The sequence below is a fragment of the Globicephala melas genome, chromosome 20 (assembly GCF_963455315.2).
Source record: "Globicephala melas chromosome 20, mGloMel1.2, whole genome shotgun sequence".
Classification (NCBI taxonomy): Eukaryota; Metazoa; Chordata; class Mammalia; order Artiodactyla; family Delphinidae; genus Globicephala; species Globicephala melas.
This window is the reverse complement of record NC_083333.1, coordinates 32,075,479-32,094,519: the sequence shown is the minus strand read 5'-3', so window position 1 is coordinate 32,094,519 and position 19,041 is coordinate 32,075,479. Positions and strand designations below refer to the sequence as shown.

Below are 19,041 nucleotides of genomic sequence, written 5' to 3'. Positions count from 1 at the left end.
GGATATTTAACAAGAGAGTGCAACAGTCCCACAGAAAAAGCAAAGAGAGAAAGGTGAGGATGGGGATTGCCACGGTGAAAAAGTAAACCCTGTTTTTCTTAATTCTGTCAGCTTTTAGGTTTATGAAGAAAATCTCCCTGCAGCCTCTCAAAGGGGCAGGAACACCGAGCTGCAACCACAGGTCTTCAGTGGAAGGAGAGAAACAAGTCTACGGGATGGCGGGGCAGAGCCCCCACTGTGGCAGGGGCTGGGGGCATGTGCGCACAAGATTCCACAGGACAGGAAGGTTCCACCTAGATGATGAACAGGCTCCACTTTTCTATTTTTCCTTCTTAGGCAAGTAAGCTGGGGAGAGTGATAGAAGAATCAGCGAACCACCCCCAGGTACACAAAAGAAATTCGTGAGAGAAGACAAAAGTGAATTCAATTATATCATTTTAATTATCATAAAATCATAGGAGTCAGAGCTGCGAGACTTAATCTTCACTGCAGAGCCATCCTGGAGAGCTAGGGTGGGACTGTCCAGGCTTCACCTAATTTGTACGCACCAACAAGAGGTCTCGGACCATCTCTTTCTTCCTGTCAGGGCTATTGCCACGCAGCAGGACAGAATCAATGGTAGCATGGAGTGAAGAGGCAACTTAGTATCAGTCGCAGGAGAAGTGTAAAACATTTAATTCATCGGCTTTAAAAATTAAGAACAAATAATGCCCTCCATAAAAACAGCATCAGGCACACAGCAAATACACCCACAAAATGCATTTTAGTATCACTAGTGGATGTGAGAAGTGGAGGAAGGTCAGCGAATACCAGTGGGCTCAAGGGAGGGGACGAGTACAAGGAACCGGCCACATTCAGGACACACGGAGTGAGACGTGTACGGTGGGTGGGTGGAGGTGGGGGAGAAAGACAAGGAGACAGAGAGAGACCCAGAGGCTGGAAGACGACAGACAAGGCCGTGAAGATGGCGTCTGGTGGGCCACTGGCTCCCAACACGTAGCCCTCCAGCGGGGGGAGGGTGGGGGTAGGGGAAGAGGGGACTCTGTGCACCCTGCCCCGCCAGGCTCATGGCCTCGGGGAGCAACGCCTCGCTCAGCCAGCAGAGGAAGTTATCTTCCTGGCTGTGGCTGCGCCGGTCGGTGCTCTCTATTCACGGAGCAGAAGAAACATAAATGAGGGCTGTGTTTGCCCTACACAGACAGAGGCCCCTCCCACCGGCACAAACGGCTGGGCTGACCAGCTGCTCCACCGGGCCAGTCAGTTCCTCCAGACAAATCCTTCTGTTTACTCCTCTGGCAGAGAACTCGGCCCGTCCGCTCCCGCGCATCACCGCAACCGCCGAACCAGCCCACATGCAGCTCTGACAGCGGCTCCATGTGAATCAGGATCTCTCCGTGGATAGAAATGGTCTACAGGAAACACATTTTCCAGTCCAATTCTGAGGCCTATGCAAACAGGGCTGCTCTGTCATCTTTCTCTCTGTAACGCACTTACTGACTGGACCTCTGCCTTCCCATAATGATAGTCTGTGCCAGACTAATCCTTTCGTCAATAACAACAATAAGCTCTGGACAAAATATAAAAAACAACCACTTGAAAGCACCAAAGAGCAAACAAATACAGGCAGAAAGGGAAGCCATGACCCTTAAAAGAAGAATAACAAGGTCTGCCTTAACCAGCTTTTCCCAGGCGTGCTCCCCAATTCACACAGCGCCGGGGACACTGCTCAACGGAAAGGAGATCAGAACCCCAGGCTGCCAGGAGTTTCAGGGGAAGTCTTAGAAAGGAGGAGTCAAACTCTGCGAGCAAGCTTTCCTAGGACCCTGGGCTGAGCCCGGCACTGCACAGGCATGGGCCCAGACCCCGAGGAGCCCCGGGGACACCAGAGCTGAAGTGCTGAACACAATGGGCAGAGGTTTCCACAGTTGCTCACTAGCAGACATGCATGCAGATGGGGACAGCCAGTGCCACGTTAGGGGGCTATCAACACCTGGGGCTTTCCACTGACACCCTGTGGGGTGGTGCCTCAGTTACAACCATGGTCCAGGATTCAGAGTCTCACCCCAGAACTAGGAGCAAAATCAAAGGAGGCCAGTCCTACAGCTAAGAGACCTCAATCAATTAAATCATCTACAAGAACAGAGCTAAATACTCCTCAGAGGAAGATAACAGAATCCAGACTTTCTCAGTGTCTCATCCACAATGGAAAGTATTCTACCTAAAATCAAGAGAAAAATTGTTAATAAAACCAGATTCATTGCTGGCCACATTTTGGAATTAGACTTTAAAATTATAAAAATAATTATTAACTGGGAAATAAGTATTATGATAAATCTGCTGAAAATACAAAGTTCCATTAAGTAGGAAATTAAAAATAGGGCCATGATGCAACTTTAAAATATCTATGATATGGTTATATGCATTAAGAGCAGCATGGATAAACCAGTGACTGACAAGCCACAAATTGTACATCAGCCAATATTTATTCCTTCGCACCAGGCAAAATCAGAGGCAATAAAAATGGCTTGACAATCCCACAAAATTGGATATTAGTAATTATGACAATAAACACAACAGCTGGAAGTCGGTTAGTGCTTACTCTTGGTGCTAGAGCTCTCATCAACAGGCTCTGGCCACTTTTGAATCTTCTTTGTCCAACTTGCCCTTTCCGAACTTCGAGTGAACAGTTACACAGCACCAGACCACTGCTTACTGCCTGCCTGCTGACCCTCCAGGCCAGGGTTTCTCAGCTGTGCACTAAGGACTCTTAGGGCCAGATCATTCTTTGCTGTAAGGGCAGCATCCTAGCCTCGACCCACAGGATGCCAGCAGCACCACACCCCAGTTGTGACAACCAAACATGTCTCCTGACACTGCCTAATGTCGCTGGGGGGCAGAGTCACCCCACTGAGGCCACAGCCCTAGGCCAGGCCCCAGTGTCTCTCACATTTTCCAGAACAGTCTCTGCTTCCACTCTTGCCTGTGCTTCCTATTCCTCTCCCAGGAATTCTCTACCCAGCAGGCAAAGCAACCCTTTTAAGAGGAAATGCTGTGATAAGTCATTTCATCTTGACCCTCCAGAGGCTTCCTGCCATGAAGGATGAAATGCAGGGTGCTTGCCTAGCCTCCCAAGGCCCTGCCCTGGGCTTCCAGTCACTGCTCTAACTTCACTTCCTCACTCTCATTCTGCTTACCCAGCTCCATTCACCCTGACACACTTCCTGCTCCTTCAACACGCCAGGTACAGCCCCACCTCAGGGCCTTTGCGCTTGCTGTTCCCTCAGCCTGCAACACTCTTGCCCCAGATAACTGGAAGGTTTACTCCTTTTATTTGGACTTCTTCTACCTTCCCTGACCAGCCTAAGGAAAACAACACCTTCATTCTCTACCTGCATACCCTGCTTTTTAAAAATAACATTTCTTGCTACCTTATTATATATTTGTTATTGCTTGTCTTTATCATAGAAGATAAGCTCAATGAGTACAAGGACTTCTCTTATTTTGTTCATCAGTGTGCCCCCAGTACTTAGAAGGGTGCCTTAATATATAGTTTTGATAATCCATAAATGTGTCAACAAGTGAATACGGTATAAGATTAATTTCTAATATTTCACATATATCTTTTTTTTCCTGTTGCTCTTGAAAGTGAGTGGCTTCAAGATTTTTATGCAGAACAAATTAATTAACGTTAAAAAAACTCAACTGTGTAACCTTGTACACTATCATATAACTGTTGGATGCTATTGTTTCTGAGAATGGAAATACATTAATTTTTTTTCTAATTAGAAAACTCCCCACATATTTACCATAAAAAATTAAAAGTACAGAAAATTACAAGTAAAAATTACCCCCAAACCTAAGATAACCATTAACATTTTCACATTTACCTCTTAGAGAAAATTGAATCATGCTGATTTATTTTGTTCTAGGAGTCACAGTCACTGGAACATCCCAAACAATACAGATGTGTGTAATGGAAAATTAAGAGTCTGTCCTGCTGCCCCATTCCACTGCTGACCACTGCTGACTGCTCCTCTGCATCCAGAATGTGCCCAGCACACGTGCACAACCAATATCTACCCTTGGGTTTTGTTCAGTTTTTTTTCTTACCACAAGAGAATTTGCCATACACACCACAGCTGTGGTTTTTTTTTTTTTTAAACATTTGTTTTCCAGCATTTTCCAACATTCAACAAAGTTGAAAGAATTTTAGAGTAAGTTCCTGCATCCCACCACCTAGGTTCCACCATCAGAATTTGATTGCATTTGCTTTATCACATCTCTGCCTCTCCGTCCATTAATCCATCTCATTTTTGGTGCGACAGAGGATATGGTACACTTGCCTTTAAATTCTTCAGCACACATACTGAGATCTCAGTATCTGTTTATTGTTTTTGTCTTTTGATGTAAGATTACATACAATGAAGTACACACATCTTAATTGTTCGTTCACCAGGTTCTGACAATTGCACATGCCCGTGTACCCAAGCTCCTACAGGGACCACTACCAACATCCCAGGGAGTTTTCTCTCACCCTTTCTCGGCCAATTCCTACTTCTTCCCATTGCGCCCAGAGGCAAAAACACTGCTCTGATTTTTCTACTTATTTTCGTTCCTCTGTTCTAGAGTTTCACATACATGGACTCATCAAGTATGTACTTTTGTATAAGGCCTCTTCCAGTCAGCATAATGTTTTGGATGTTTATCCATGTTTTTGTTTGTATCATGAATTTATTCTGTTTTGTTGCTGACTGGTATTCCATTATATGAAAAGACTGTAGTTTATACACTCTGTTCTGTAACTTGTCCTTGTGTATCATGGACAATATAAAAGCTGATGCATAGAACATTACCTTTTTCATGAACATAAGTGTGCTGTCCTCAGGATGCATTCATAGCAATGGAACTGCCTGACGAATGGGTACACATATTGAATGACCACTCATCTGATGCTCTCCAGAGGGAAATGCCATTTACTGTCTCATCAAGGCTGAATATACCCACTTTTTAACTTCTGGAAAATACTGGGTTTATCAAAATAAAAGAAAAACAAACCCTCTGTTCTACTGATAGGTGAGAAATGACACATCATTGGAATTTCTTTGATTATTATTGAGGTTAAATGCTAGCTAATAATTTTTCCAGTTCTTTGTATTTTTCTTTTGCTTGTTTCCTGTTTATGCCCTTCTTGTCTTATTGAGTTTAAAAGTGCTTTATACATTAACGGAACCAACAGTGGTTTTGTTATATATTACACAATTTTTCTCAATTTATAATTTTAAGTTTTGTTTTTTGTTTTCTTTGCCATACAAAACTTAAAATTGGTGTTTAATAAAATCTATCACTTCCTTTATAGCTCTTTAAGTCTCCTGACAGTTTTTCCAGTACTTTTGTGAGTTTCCTTTTTTACATTTAAATCCTCGGTATATTTGGAGTTTATTTTTTCAGGTAAGAGGTAAGGATTAAAAAAATTCAAATGGTTAGCCATGTGCCCCATACAGTATTGAGTAATTCATTCTTTTTCCAAATGATAAATTCTTATACAGCAGATTCTGTTTCTGGAACGCTCTACTCTGTTCCATGGCCTCAAATGTCTGCTCTTACTCCACCTGAAACTTCAAAATGCATTTTAATAACAAGTAGGACAAATTTTCTTTCACACATTTTTTCAAAAAATTCTCATGGGACTTCTCAAACATTTATCCTTCTACTTGACCTTTAAAATTACTTTATCAATATGTGACAAATTTATGGTTTAATTTAAGGAGAATTTATATCCTTAATCTTCTGGCTCTCACCATGTAATAATAATGTGGTCAATCCCTCCATTTATTCAAATATCCTTTCGTATCAATCAGTAAAGTTTTATGGAATTTTCTATACATACATCCAATACACTCTTAGCTTGTTTATGTGTTTTTTTTTTTTTTTGGCTGTGTTGGGTCTTTGTTGCTGCACGCGGGCTTTTTTCTGGTTGTGGTGGATGGGGGCTACTCTTCGTTGTGGTGCGTGGGCTTCTCATTGTGGTGGCTTCTCTTGTTGTGGAGCACAGGCTCTATGTGCATGGGCTTCAGTAGTTGTGGCACACGGGCTCAGTAGTTGTGGCTCGCAGGCTCTAGAGCGCAGGCTCAGTAGTTGTGGCGCACGGGCTTCCTTGCTCCGCGGCATGTGGGATCTTCCCAGATTAGGGCTCGAACCCATGTCTCCTACACTGGCAGGCAGATTCTTAACCACTTTGCCACCAGGGAAGCCCCTTGTTTACGTTTTGTCATTGTTACTGCTGCTACTGTGAATCAGATTTACTTTCCTTCCCAACATTTCCTTACTGGCTATTTTTAATATATAAAAAGGGTAACAATTTAAAGGAAATTATTGTGAAGTATACCATATACTTATGGTATACTACTTATGTATATAAGATACAGATGTGAGTTTAAGGAACAATAAAGTAAATATAAGCACCACACAGATTAAGAAATAGCACATTACAAAATCTAAAAGGCCCCATGTGTCCCTGCCATGGTGTCTGCTCCCGCTCCCTCCCCAGAGGTAGCCTGTACTTTTAGGGTATTGATTTGAGTCACTTAGCATCAGTGCATGATGATAGCTGCTAGTTTAGAAGGTTTCTCTTATGTAAAGGAAGTATTCTTCTATTTTTATTATAAGGTTTTATTAAAATTCATTTTTAATTTTATCAAATAACTATTCTTTTCTCACCTATTAAGATGATGCATTATATTAATAGGCAGCCTAACAGAAAGTCATCACAACAGTCCTGGAACGAATCTCACTTGGCCAAAGTTTATTCTTCTCTTACTATACGGCAGGATTCTAAATGCTAATATTTCATTTTGAACTCATCTGCAGTGTGTGTCTGTGTATGCATATGTGTGTGCCTCTGTGTTTGTGCATATGTGTCTGTGTATGTGTATACACACTGCATTCGTCAGGCTTGGTACCTCAGTCATGGTAACTTTATGAAGAGAATGAGAAAGCTTACATCAATACTTGTTGAAATATGGCTTATGCTTACATACTATTTTATTACCATTTGTTTTATTCCATATTTCAAGGATAATCATCTATATGTTGAATCTTCATTGTTTTATTTTTCTTGTTTCTCATTAGTTTTTACTGCTTTCTGTTTCCTGTACTCCTGACCAATTTTAAGGTCACAAACTTCAGAATTAAATTTGATTTCTTAAACTTTCTCTTTGCTAGTTCTCTTTTCATCCTGATGTACTGTTTTGTCAATCTCAATATTTATTCATTTTTTTTCAGAGACCATTTTTCTGTAATTTCATTGAGGATACAAAGCATATGCTGTCTCCTTTCTGGAGCCCCTTGTAACCACACCTGAGTTTATGCTGATGAGGTGACTCAGGGTGGGGGCTGGTCACCAGACAGACCAACACTGGATAACAGCAGGGAACTTTCAGCCCCATGCTGACCTCCAGCCTCTGACCTCAGGAGGGAAGGGGGCTGGAGACTGAGCTCTAAAAAGAATCTTGAACAAAGAGATTCGGAGAGCTCCCGAATTGAGCTCCAGGTTGGCACTTTGTGGAGGGGGTGTGCCCTCCACTCTCTCCCACATGCAGGTGACCCTCCCCTCCAGTGAGAAAGAGGGGCTTCCCCAGTAGTCTTGCTCTCAGCACTCCCTGTGCAGGTCTAGTCTGCACCTGGGTCAGAGCTGGGAGACACAGGGCAGGAAAAGACACGCAGAACTGATCCCCACTATGAGTGTTATTCACGGTTTGATTTCAGTCCCCAAGGTGCCGCTCACTTTCTGGAGTCCTCGGGGTAGCTGCGTTCTGAGCAGAGGCTGTACTGAGTGTGGCTGAGTCCTTCTTATGGGCCGACACTGGGGTCTCCACGGATGGAGATGCCACGGAAGCTTCACAGATCAGACTATTTTAACCAAGTCCTTCTGAACATGAAGCACACTGCCAGAGATGTCAGGCTTTTAAAGGAATTTTGGGAAACAGCTCAAAGTGGCAATACACTGTTAAAATAAGACAAGCAAATTCTGTGACATTTCATTTAATGTAGCAGGTTAAAAAACAAAGAAACCCACATGAAACAGTGTGCCAATCATCTGGTATTTGTAACTAAATTAAAAAGCATGCCATGTGTATTATTAGGGAAAAAAAAGTAGAAGAAGAGACTTTTGTAATTTACAATCTTTAAATAGCTACCACTTTTAAATGCACAGAAGGGCTCACTCTCCTCAGGAGCTTCTAGACCAGTAACCAGGACAAGACACAAATGAGGTTCAGGAGCCAGCTGTCTCAGTTGCCCTCTAATGCTTCAGAGGCAAGCATCTGAATGATGGTCGGAATGAGCCTATCCTGTCTGTCTTGTTCCCAGGGCCAGAGCCTGGAAGACGTCCCAGGGGTCCCTTAAGTACCTGCCCAGTGAAAGCAGAAAGAACTTTCAAGGGAACAGTGCTAACTCTGCAAGGGTGCTGTCATTTTGGTTCAGGAGAGGTTAAAAGGTCAAAACAATTGTCATAAGGAAAATGTCTTTTAGAAAATGCATATTTAAGTATTGGAGGGTAAATATCATAATTTCTGTAATTTACTAAAAATAGCCATAAGAAGAAAATGATAGAGCAAGTAACAAATGTAAGATTTGGGTCATGAGTACAAGGGGGTTTGTTTTATTATTCTCTTGACTGTTTTGTTAGAATGGCTGAAAACTGTCCTGCAATGAGAAGTAAAGAGAGAGAAAGAGAGGTCAAAGCAGATGTTCCTACGTTGATGAGTCAACGTCAGGAAAACACTCCAGGGAAAGATCTAATTTCTCAAAACCTGAGCAGTTTGTTTCTGTTTTTGAAGAATGTCAAGATGTAAAGAGGGGCTCCCAGCCCCTCCCAGCCCAGCTCATCTCCATGGTCATTAAGAGTCGGTCCTGACAGCAAAGCCCCTGTACTGATCTGCAAAAGCAGAAAACCAACACTCTCTCCTAAAAGTGCAGCTCTCTTCCACAGAGGTGACACTCACGACCCCCAACCACAGGAGAGACGCAGAACACACAACAAGCTTCCATGGAGTTCTTCCAAACTTTCCGGACCCTGTTTCCATGGAATTCACCTGATAAAGAAGTTAGAATCCAGCTTGTCCAGGACAGCCTCCTCAGTCTGATTCAAATCTTAAGGTGTAATTTTACCTGATAAACTGAAAACAAGGACTGTGTTTACACTGCCTACTGACAAAGCTGAGGAGTGAACACATACAAACCTGCCTGGAGGGAGTCAGCAGTCAGGAAGGGGCGGCCAGAGAAAACAAGAATTTCACACGGAACACACAGAACCCCAATCCTCTCACCCAGGGAACCTCCCTGTGAGCCCTGCTGCACAGTTCTGATTTAGTAGGCGTCTTCATGCGCTGGCAGTGCTGAGGAATGGTTGAGAGGTGGTGGCGGAGGCTGTTGTCCCCTGGGAACCGAAGTTCTCTAGTATAAAGGGAAAACAGGGCCAAATGGCTGAAGGGAGTGTTTCCCAGTAAACACACCTGTTTACTCACTCTCACACACAACAGCTGGGCCCTCATCTGTCCTTGTCTAGGATATAGGATGGCCTCATGGCAGACCCAGAAAGTTAAATTTATGTAAAAATTAAGTGATTCTTTTAAACTAAAGAGCCGAACACCACTTAAATTACAATCTTCCACCGTATTTATTCTTACTATATTTTTCTTGCTGCCTGATGTGCCCTTTCTGTATTAAGAAGCTATGTCCTTGACCCCCAATCTTTCCTCTACATCCAAAAGTTCACTCTGGGGGTCAATTCATGCCTGTGTGCACAAGGATGGAGGAAATACAGGTGAACCGAGGCCACCCCTGCCCCAGTGAATGAGGAGGGAAGGTGCTGCAGCACCAAATTCCATACCACTTACCATTCAAGTGACAACTTCAAAAGAGCTGACCCTATTTAAAAACATAAGCCCATGATACGCTGAGAGCAGCAGTGCTCGTGAGCTACACAGCGACCTGCGTGGATCATTTTAGAATCAGTCAGTCCCTATTACAGGGGACTGAAGCTGATGTCACTGCAGAACTCAGAAGTCCTGGCGCGTCTGGTGGCCCCAAGCCAAGCCCTGATTCTTCTCCAGATACAAGTGAGAGAAGAAATCGGCTGGAAGGAATTTTAAGCAGGATGGGAGACCAAGATGAGCTGTGCAGTGTCACGCTCCTTCCATGATCAAAAGATACAAATAAACCCCTCCAGCGAGTTACAGACACTTTACTGGAATAACGCAGATGTTCATTTCTCTTCTTTCCTATGTAACCAGTAGACTTCTCCCTGCAAGGAGACTCCTGAAAGCCGGAGGTTGGCTTAGAAATTCAGTCAGCAGTTAATTCAGTGTTGTGCACGCCTGGTCAGTTCAGACTCGGTCACCAGGCTCCCATCGCGTGTGAGGCCACACTCCAACCCCGGAGAGAAGGGGAGCTTCTCAGCTGCAGCTCACCTCCCGCCTGCCAATAGCACGGCAAAACCCATGCTTTAAAACAGCCACAAGGGGCTTCCCTGGTGGTGCAGTGGTTGAGAGTCCGCCTGCCGACGCAAGGGACACGGGTTCGTGCCCCGGTCCGGGAAGATCCCACATGCCGCGGAGCGGCTGGGCCCGTGAGCCATGGCCGCTGAGCCTGTGCTCCTTAACGGGAGAGGCCACAACAGTGAGAGGCCCGCGTAACACACACACACACACACACACACACACACACACACACAAAAAAAAGGCAGCCACAAGAAGGAGTCTCTGTAATAAGCCCCAGGTGTTTTAAACGTGGGAAGTTCTTCCCGTTAAAAAAATTCGCATTCTCTGACTCAGTTTCCAGGTTGAACTCCTAAATGACTCCTGGGAAGAAGAACACAACATGGAAAAGAGGCAATGGGTTTGGCGTTTTAGGGCAGAAGCTGTGAGCCGAGCTATGACTCCACCATCTGCTGGTCCTCCCGGCAGCATCTCCAGGGATTCCAGGAAGATTAAGATAGGGACAATGTCATTTATGAAGTACCTTCTGTGTTCAGACAGCTTCTTCGTTTGCTATTATTATTTCTAATTCAGGGGAGAGAGCTGAGGTTCAGAAGGTTCTGAAACTACCCAGTCAGTTACGTGGCCAAGCATGAGAGCGCACCTCTGCAGCCACGTGCCACAACATTCACACGGGGGCTAAGGCCACCGGACCCAAACTCAAAAATGATGTACCACTGTGCTCCTCTAGACAATTCAATGCATCGTCTCAAACTCAAGCAGTGAAAGCAGGAAGAAAAGAGGGAACAAGTAGTAAGATGAAAGCCTATAAAGAGAGACTCCTCCAGCTGTGCGGGGGAGGCCACAGGTGGAGTGGGAGCCACCAGGCAGGGTGAGTGGTCCAGCCATTGGCTCAGGAGAGAACTGACAGAAGTAGCTGCACATCCCTGTCTAACAGGTAAAATAGAGGCAACAGAGAAGTAGCTTAAACAGCAAACAAATGAGAAATGTGCACATCTCAGGTCCAGGTTTGGTCCAACCTGTGCTCATTAACAAAGGCCAACAGCCTTGCAGGAATACTATAGTCAAGTCTCTCCTTCCTGCCTGGACCACGGCTGGCATGCCAGCCGCCCAAGTCTAGTCTCGGGCTGCAGTCTATGCAGTTGTCTTCCTCGGGATTTAAATCTTCCTGCTTTTTAGGTCTCATATTTAAGGTTGGACTGACTTTGTACCCCCCACCCCCATCCTCTCCTGTTCCTTCTAACACCTAAGCTCTCCCTACATGCTTTTCTGCACTCATGTCTCCACTTATACTGAAGGAAAAGAAAACACCCAAATATGTTTCTGAACATTAATAGCACCGATATGATTCTAATTCTTGTAAGACATTTGTCAATTAAGTACCCCGATAAGTACCAGATATTCCAGCTGCTTTATGAACCGTGAGTCTGTGCCCATTAACTTAGAGGCAGGTGGACATGATGATAACATTGCTGGTCTGAGGACCATGCGGGGAACAAGCAGAGGCACCAGGCCAAAGCAAGTTTCCTCTGCAGACCAGAGCCTGGCAACGCCAGGTCAGGTGCAGGGAAGGAAGCCCAGACATTTCATTGGCTTCTCCGTGCTCTCATGGTATTGAATCTACCAGAAAAACAGTTCCCAGGGGGCGGGGGTGAGGAGGAGCTCTGCTGAGAAACTGAGCCAATTCCTGGTATTCTGGCAGCAAATGAGCGAATTCAGGTTGATTTTCCAATTATCTTTTAAATGTAAATTGTGTTCCTTACAACGTCTGATACACAATCTGTCCTTGGACTCCCAAGCCAGGCAGGAAGCTTGGAAATCACACCACGAGGGTGTTCACTGAGTCATGCTTGCTGACTTTACCTGCTTGTACTCCTGGACTCTGGTTTAGGTGTCAGGTCAGTGACCTTGGGACATTACCCTCCACTGAGATTCTTCCAAACCTGCCCTCACGGCTTCAAGAAGCAGATGAACCCCACTGCTAGGAAAGGGGCAGCCTCAGCCTGCCTCAATTGCTTCCTCTCTAAAAGATACCTACCTTCCAGTCTACAAATGTTTGCCTATTAAAAACAAGAACACTAAAAAAGCAACTAACTTAAAGCCAACAACCTCTTTCCTTAAGTCGTCCATTTTCCCCTCAAAAGAGCAACTGATCCTCTGCCCCTTTACTCCTCACTTCCTTAACATAGTTTATGCCTGTGTTGCCTCCCCTTTCTCAGGGTAGCCCTGTGCCTTCTGGCTGCCACTCCAGTGGCTCTAGAACTGCCCGAGGTGACTGAGGACTTCCTAACTGTCAACTTCAAGGCCTCTCCCAATCCTCAACCCTGAAGGGTCCTCAGAGGGATGTGGAGGTCTGGCTGCCCTCTCCACTCTGCCCCTCCGATCACTCCCTCCGGCCAACTTCCTTCCTACATTAGGACTCGCAGAACCTGGTGCTGTGTTCTTGGCCCTCCTCTCGGCTTACATTCTCTATGAGTAACCTCAACTGCATCCAAACCATGGTGATGGACCCCAGTGAAACAACTCCCCTGGGACGAGCTTTCCTCTCATCTCACGCACCTGTTCAAGCCTCACGTGCTGTGCTCAAAACAAAGTGACAACAACCACAGACCCTCCACCAGATAGCAAAGAACCCGCCCGCCCCACCCGACAGAGTCCAGCTCCCGCCTCTTCCTTCCCTCCAGGCCCTCAGATCTCCTCCACCTGGAAAGCAACCTCTCCATTCCAGTCCCATTTGTTTACCTCCGTCTTTCTTTTTGGTTTTGGTTTTTTTTTTTTTTTTTTTTTAGTAGGAGGGGGTTATCAGAAGGCCCTGAAACACCTTTATGAGTCACATCCACAAATCCTGCTGCCCTCCACTGGGGCGGTGGGTGGGGCTGGGGAGAGGCCAGCTGGGAGCACCCAGGTGTCCTGAGCTCGCCCACGCCCACCAGAGGGCCACTGCTATGGCCGCCTCCAGGTCTCGCCCACCTCGGGAAGCTGCCCTGTCGGGTGTGGGTCTGCATCTCCGTGTGCCCATTTCCAGCAGCACTCGAGTTACTCTATTACTAATCCACGTACACGTCTCCCGAATCAGCCATCACACTCCTGGAGGGGAGAGATCAACCCATCTCACTGGCTCTGGAGACGGGACCCCAGACCCAGCACCATACCCCTGGAACAAGGTCCTACGGAACAGCCCACCTTCAAGCTGCACATCCACGGCTCCACCCTCTTCCCACTTCATGGTCACCTGCCCCCCCTCAGTCCTCAGGGCCCCTGCCACACTGGACGCTCTGCCATCGCCCAGACGTGGCCTGGCGGTGACTGTGCTCAGGTGCCTCTTCCTCCTCACTTGAGCCAGACTTTACTCGTCACAGGAGGTCAGGACCAATGACCCCCCCAGAAATGCTGGCTGCCTCCACGGCGAGCAGAGGAATGTCCTCATCCTCTTCTCCAACCCCAAGAGCAGCATGGATAAAAAGTGTCTCTTTAGCAGACTTTGTCTCACAGATCTTTATAATTTTAGTACTTATAATAAGGCTGACTGAACAGAACAGAACACATGTTCAAAAGAAGTTATTTCACAAGTCCATTCAGTCTCAGGATAAGCAAACAAGCTGTTCTGATGACCATGGTGACAATAGTTAACACTAGAACGAGGTTTAACGCCCAGTCTCAGTGCCTTAACATGGCCTCTGCATCCAGCTTCAACGCTCAGAATAAAGTGTGTAAAATAAAGAAGTAAAAAAAACAAAGAGGAGGCTGACATCTCGTGGCTTAATTTACACTATTTTAGACACTGATGGGGTCACTATGCTACCATCTGCATGGGTTTTACATGGTCACACTATTCTGGTATTCAAAACGTGATGTTGTTTAAGAGGGACCATCAATTCCATCATTCCAGCAAAGTAAAAAGAGAATGAAATTGGTTCATGCAATACACCGCCTAGTTCAGCACCAATCAAAGGATTGCTTTTTTATGTCCATAAGGGTCATGAAAGTGTGCTGTCAAGTATGCAGCTGTATACATTAACAGTCTCTGAAGCAATGTGATTTACTGTTACTGATTTTGCATCCTTAGGCACACAAATCAGATTAGAAGTCAAAGTACCGTTAAAATGCCCAAAAGTTTAAGGAGAAGATACAAATAAGCAAATAAATAGTTATCAGGTAATCATTTTATAAAAAGTGATATAATTAGTTGCTCTGCACGTATGATTTCAAACAGGGATTAAAACTAATTTGGAACATAGTGATGATGGTATCAAAGCAGCAGAGGACAAATGACTTTGCTTCCACTGGCCGACGATCATGAGGAGGACCGGGAGGAAGGGAGGGAGGCCGGCTGGCGGGGGCAGAACACTATTTTATAAGCATAATTTCACCCAAAGTTGACTTCCTGTAACTATATTAATAACTCGGTGGCTGTAAGAGTCCCACTGTGAGCTGAACTGCATATAATCTTTATTCTCTTCTGAACACTCCTGTTATGTTAAAAGAATATTCTGTTCACGCTTGCTCCCCTCGAGTCTTCCACACACATTACATACTGATTCGTTCAAACTCTCACCAAAGACTCTTGGACTCACTGAACTGCCTAGTGAGATCCGTCTGAGATAATACATTCCACGTACTCTTGTTAGGTAAACACTGGAGGAGAAAGGAGAATGTGAGCCAACAGCAAATTACTAGAAGATAAATAAACCCAAACGTGAACAATAATAAAAAGGTAAGCTGCCCTTTAAAAAAAAATTCACTTAATACTTTTTCTCAGGGAAATAAGATGATTCTCAAAAGGCCCTATGTGCCTAAAATTTGGTCAAATTGGTCAATATTTAGACAGTAACTCTGTAAACATTATATTTCTTAGCTTTTTACCATTATTGATTACACTGAGCCTTGGGACAACACTGACACCTGATATTTAAAAGAAATAAAAGGAGACATGATTTTAAAATCCTGGTATCTTGCAAAGGGTGGTCTGTCTAGTCCGTTTCATATATGTGACTTTCTAAGATGTTAGGTGTCCAGAAGGCTGCTCACAGTCCCGAGTTAGTGGAACACATCATCATCGTGTATGAGCCTTCTCTTTTGTTTTGCCGTTTTCTTCCCTACATCCCCAGCCTGTCTCAATACCCCATAGGCACTCACATCTATTTAATGTATGCCCTTCCATATTTCAAGTATATGTGCAAACTTGTTTATACTATATTTTTTGCATTTAATTTACAAAACAGTATCATTTTTTCACCCAATATTATGCATTTTAAAACATTTAAATCAACTTTAATGAGGTACAATTTGCATACAATAAAATGCACCCATTTCAGATTATAATTTGAAGTATTTGACAAATGTGTTATGTCTGTGCAACCAACCACCACAATTCCCACACAGGACATTTCCACCCCCCAGAAGCGCTGTCCATCTCATCCCTGTATCTGGCTCCAGCAAGCCCAGATCTGCTTTCTCTTGTTGTAGTTCACTCTGAGAACTTCACAAAATGATAAACTATGTACTCTTTTGTGCTTATCTTCTTTTCAAGCAGTGACTCATTCATGTTATATTGATAGCTTGTTCCTTTTTATTGGTAAGCAGTAACAGACTAAGTGTATGTCCCAAAATTTGGTCCATTCACCCATGGATGAACATCTCTCTGGACTGTTTCCAGGTTTTGGACACCATGAACACAGCTATGACCATTCATTGCACATTTTAGTGTGGACACATGTTTTCATTCCTCCTTGGTAAATACATAGAATAGGTGAGTTGTATGCTATGAGTATATTTAAAGTTATTAAAAATGGCTAAACTGTTTTCTAAAGTGGCTGTACCATTTTCATCCCCACAGCAATGTATGAGCGTTCCAGTTACTCCACATTCTGGCCAACACACGAGCACCTTTTGTGGGTCTGTCGGTTCTTCCTCTCTCTTTTTGTCAAGTGTCTATTCCAATCATTTGGCCATTTATTTAAAATTTGGGTTGTCTTCTTATGATCGAGTTTTTACAGTTCTTTCTATATTCTAGATACAGTTCTTTATATATTCTCAGATACATGTATTGTAAATCTTTTCAACTAGTTTGTGGCTTGTCTTTTTATTTTCTTAACAGTGTCTATCAAAGAACAGATGTCTTTATTTTGATGAACCTCAATATATCAATTTTTAATGATTTATGCTATTTGTGTTACATGTAAGAAATCATGAACATTTTCTCCTATGTTTTCATCTATAAGTTTTATAGTTTTTTTATATATAGAAGATCAGAAATTAATTTTTCTGCTTTGTGTAAAATAACGGCTGGGGTTTTGATTTTATTTTTGTTTTTCCCAAATGGATAGCCAGTTGTTCCAGCACCATTTGTTGAAAAGACAGTCCCTTCTCCACTGAATTATCTGGTACCTCTGTCCAAAATCAATTGATCATATATGTGGGGGTCTAATTCTGCTCCATACTCCATACTCTGTTCCATTAATCTACATGGCTATCCTTATACCAATACCACAGTCTTGATTACTGTAGCTTTACATTAAATCTTTTTTTTTCCAAAATTTTAATAGCCACTTCAAGTTCCCGTTTCATGAGTTGTTTGTTCACACACATTTCTTTCTTTTTTTTTTTTAACATCTTTATTGGAGTGTAATTGCTTTACATTGTTGTGTTAGTTGCTGCTGTATAACAAAGTGAATCAGCTATATGTATACATTAAATCTTGAAATGAACCACACGCCTGTTTCCCAAAATTGTTTTGGCTAGACTCTTCGCATTTCTATATAAACTTTAAAATCAACATCAATTTCCAAAAAAAAAAAAAGGTGTAATTTTGACTGGGATATTGCACTGCATCTATAGATCAACCTGGGTAGAATAAAAGTTTTAAAATATTGAGTCTTCTACTCCATAAGCACAGTATAATTCTCCATTTATTTAGGTCTTTCTCTCTGCAATGTTTCATAGTTTTTGTGCACAGATCTTGCATATATTTTGTTACATTCACTCCCAAGTATTCCAGAATTTTGATGCCATAGCTAATAGTATATATTTTTAAAAATTTTCAATTTCCAACTATTAGTTTTTACTTTATAGAAATGTAGCTGATTTGGGGGTATTGATCTTATATCTTGGAGCGTTGCTAAAATGCATTAGTTCCAGTGACTTTTTCGTAGACTTCTCATGATTTTCTACGTAGATAATCATGTTGTCTGTGAAGAGATTTTTACTTATTTGCCAGTCTGCATGCCATTTTATTCTTTTCTAGCTTATTGCACTGACTATGACTTCCAGTACAACGTCGAAAGGAACGGTGAGAGTAAACATCTTTGCCTTGTTTCCAGTCTTCTGGGGAAAGTGTCTTTCATCATTTCAACTACAATGTTAGCTGTAAGTTTTTCTTAGACGCCTTTTATGAGCTTGAGAATGTTCTCTTCTATTTGCAGTTTGCTGAATCAGTTTGTCATAAAACCGTGCTGAATTTTGTCATATTCTTTTTATGCATCTATTAAAATAATCATATAGGTTTTCCCCTTTATTCTGCTAATGTAATGAATTACACTGATTGATTTTCACGTTAAGCCTTGCATTTCTGAGGTAAGCCTTACTTGATCATAATACTTTATCTTCTCTCTATATGGTTGGGCTTCATTTGCTAATATTTTGTTAAGAATTTTTATACCTGTTGGAACTTCCCTGGTGGTCCAGTGGTTAAGACTCTGTGCTTCCACTGCAGGTGGAGAAGGTTTGACCCCTGGTCGGGGAGCTAACATCCTGCATGTTGTGCGGCAAGGCCAAAAATTTTTTAAAAATTGTCTTAAACAAATAAAATAAAGAAAAACGAAGAATTTTTATACCGGTGTTCATGAGAGATCTTGACCTGTAGCTTTTTTCCCCCCCTTGCAGAGTCTTTGTCTGACTTTGATTTTTAAGATAAAGTCAGCCTATTAAAATGGGATGGGAAATGTTCCCCTTCCTGCATTTTCTGAAAGAGTTTGTATAAGTGTTGGTATTATTTCTTTCTTAAATGTTGCTAGAATTCATTAGCAAAGATATCTGGGCTTGCAGTTCTCTTTCTGAGGCTTTTAACTAGGGAATTCAGTTTCTTTATGAGATATAAACTATCCATATTTTCTTTTTCTTTTTGTGTCAGGTTTAGTATTCTGTGTTTTTCACGAAATTCATCCAGTTCACCTAAGACATAGAATTAATTGGCACCAAGTCCTTCATACTTAAAAGGATTCCATTACTATCCTTTTAATGTCTGTTGGATCTGTGGTGATGCTCCCTCATTTCTGAAATAGGGGATTTATATCTTCTTTCTGTTTTTCTTGACCATTCTAGTTAGAGTTTAAAAATTTTATTGAACTTTTCAAAAACTTTCATCTATTTTCATGGGTTTTGTATATTTCTCTGATACATTTTCTATTTCGTTTATTTTTGCTGTTTTCTTATTCCTTTCTTCTACATACTTAGGGTTTGATGTGCTTCTCTTTTTCTGGTCTTATGGAGAAAGCTTAGACCATAAATTTTAGACTTTCCTAATTAAAATCTATAAACACCATTACAA

At 42.9% G+C, this 19,041-nt stretch overlaps 1 protein-coding gene across 1 annotated transcript in view; it reads right to left on the bottom strand.

Moving 5' to 3' along the window:
- The window catches only part of RPTOR (regulatory associated protein of MTOR complex 1), a 342,549-nt gene that overhangs the window by 126,743 nt on the left and 196,765 nt on the right, over positions 1–19,041 (bottom strand). The window lies entirely within an intron of this gene.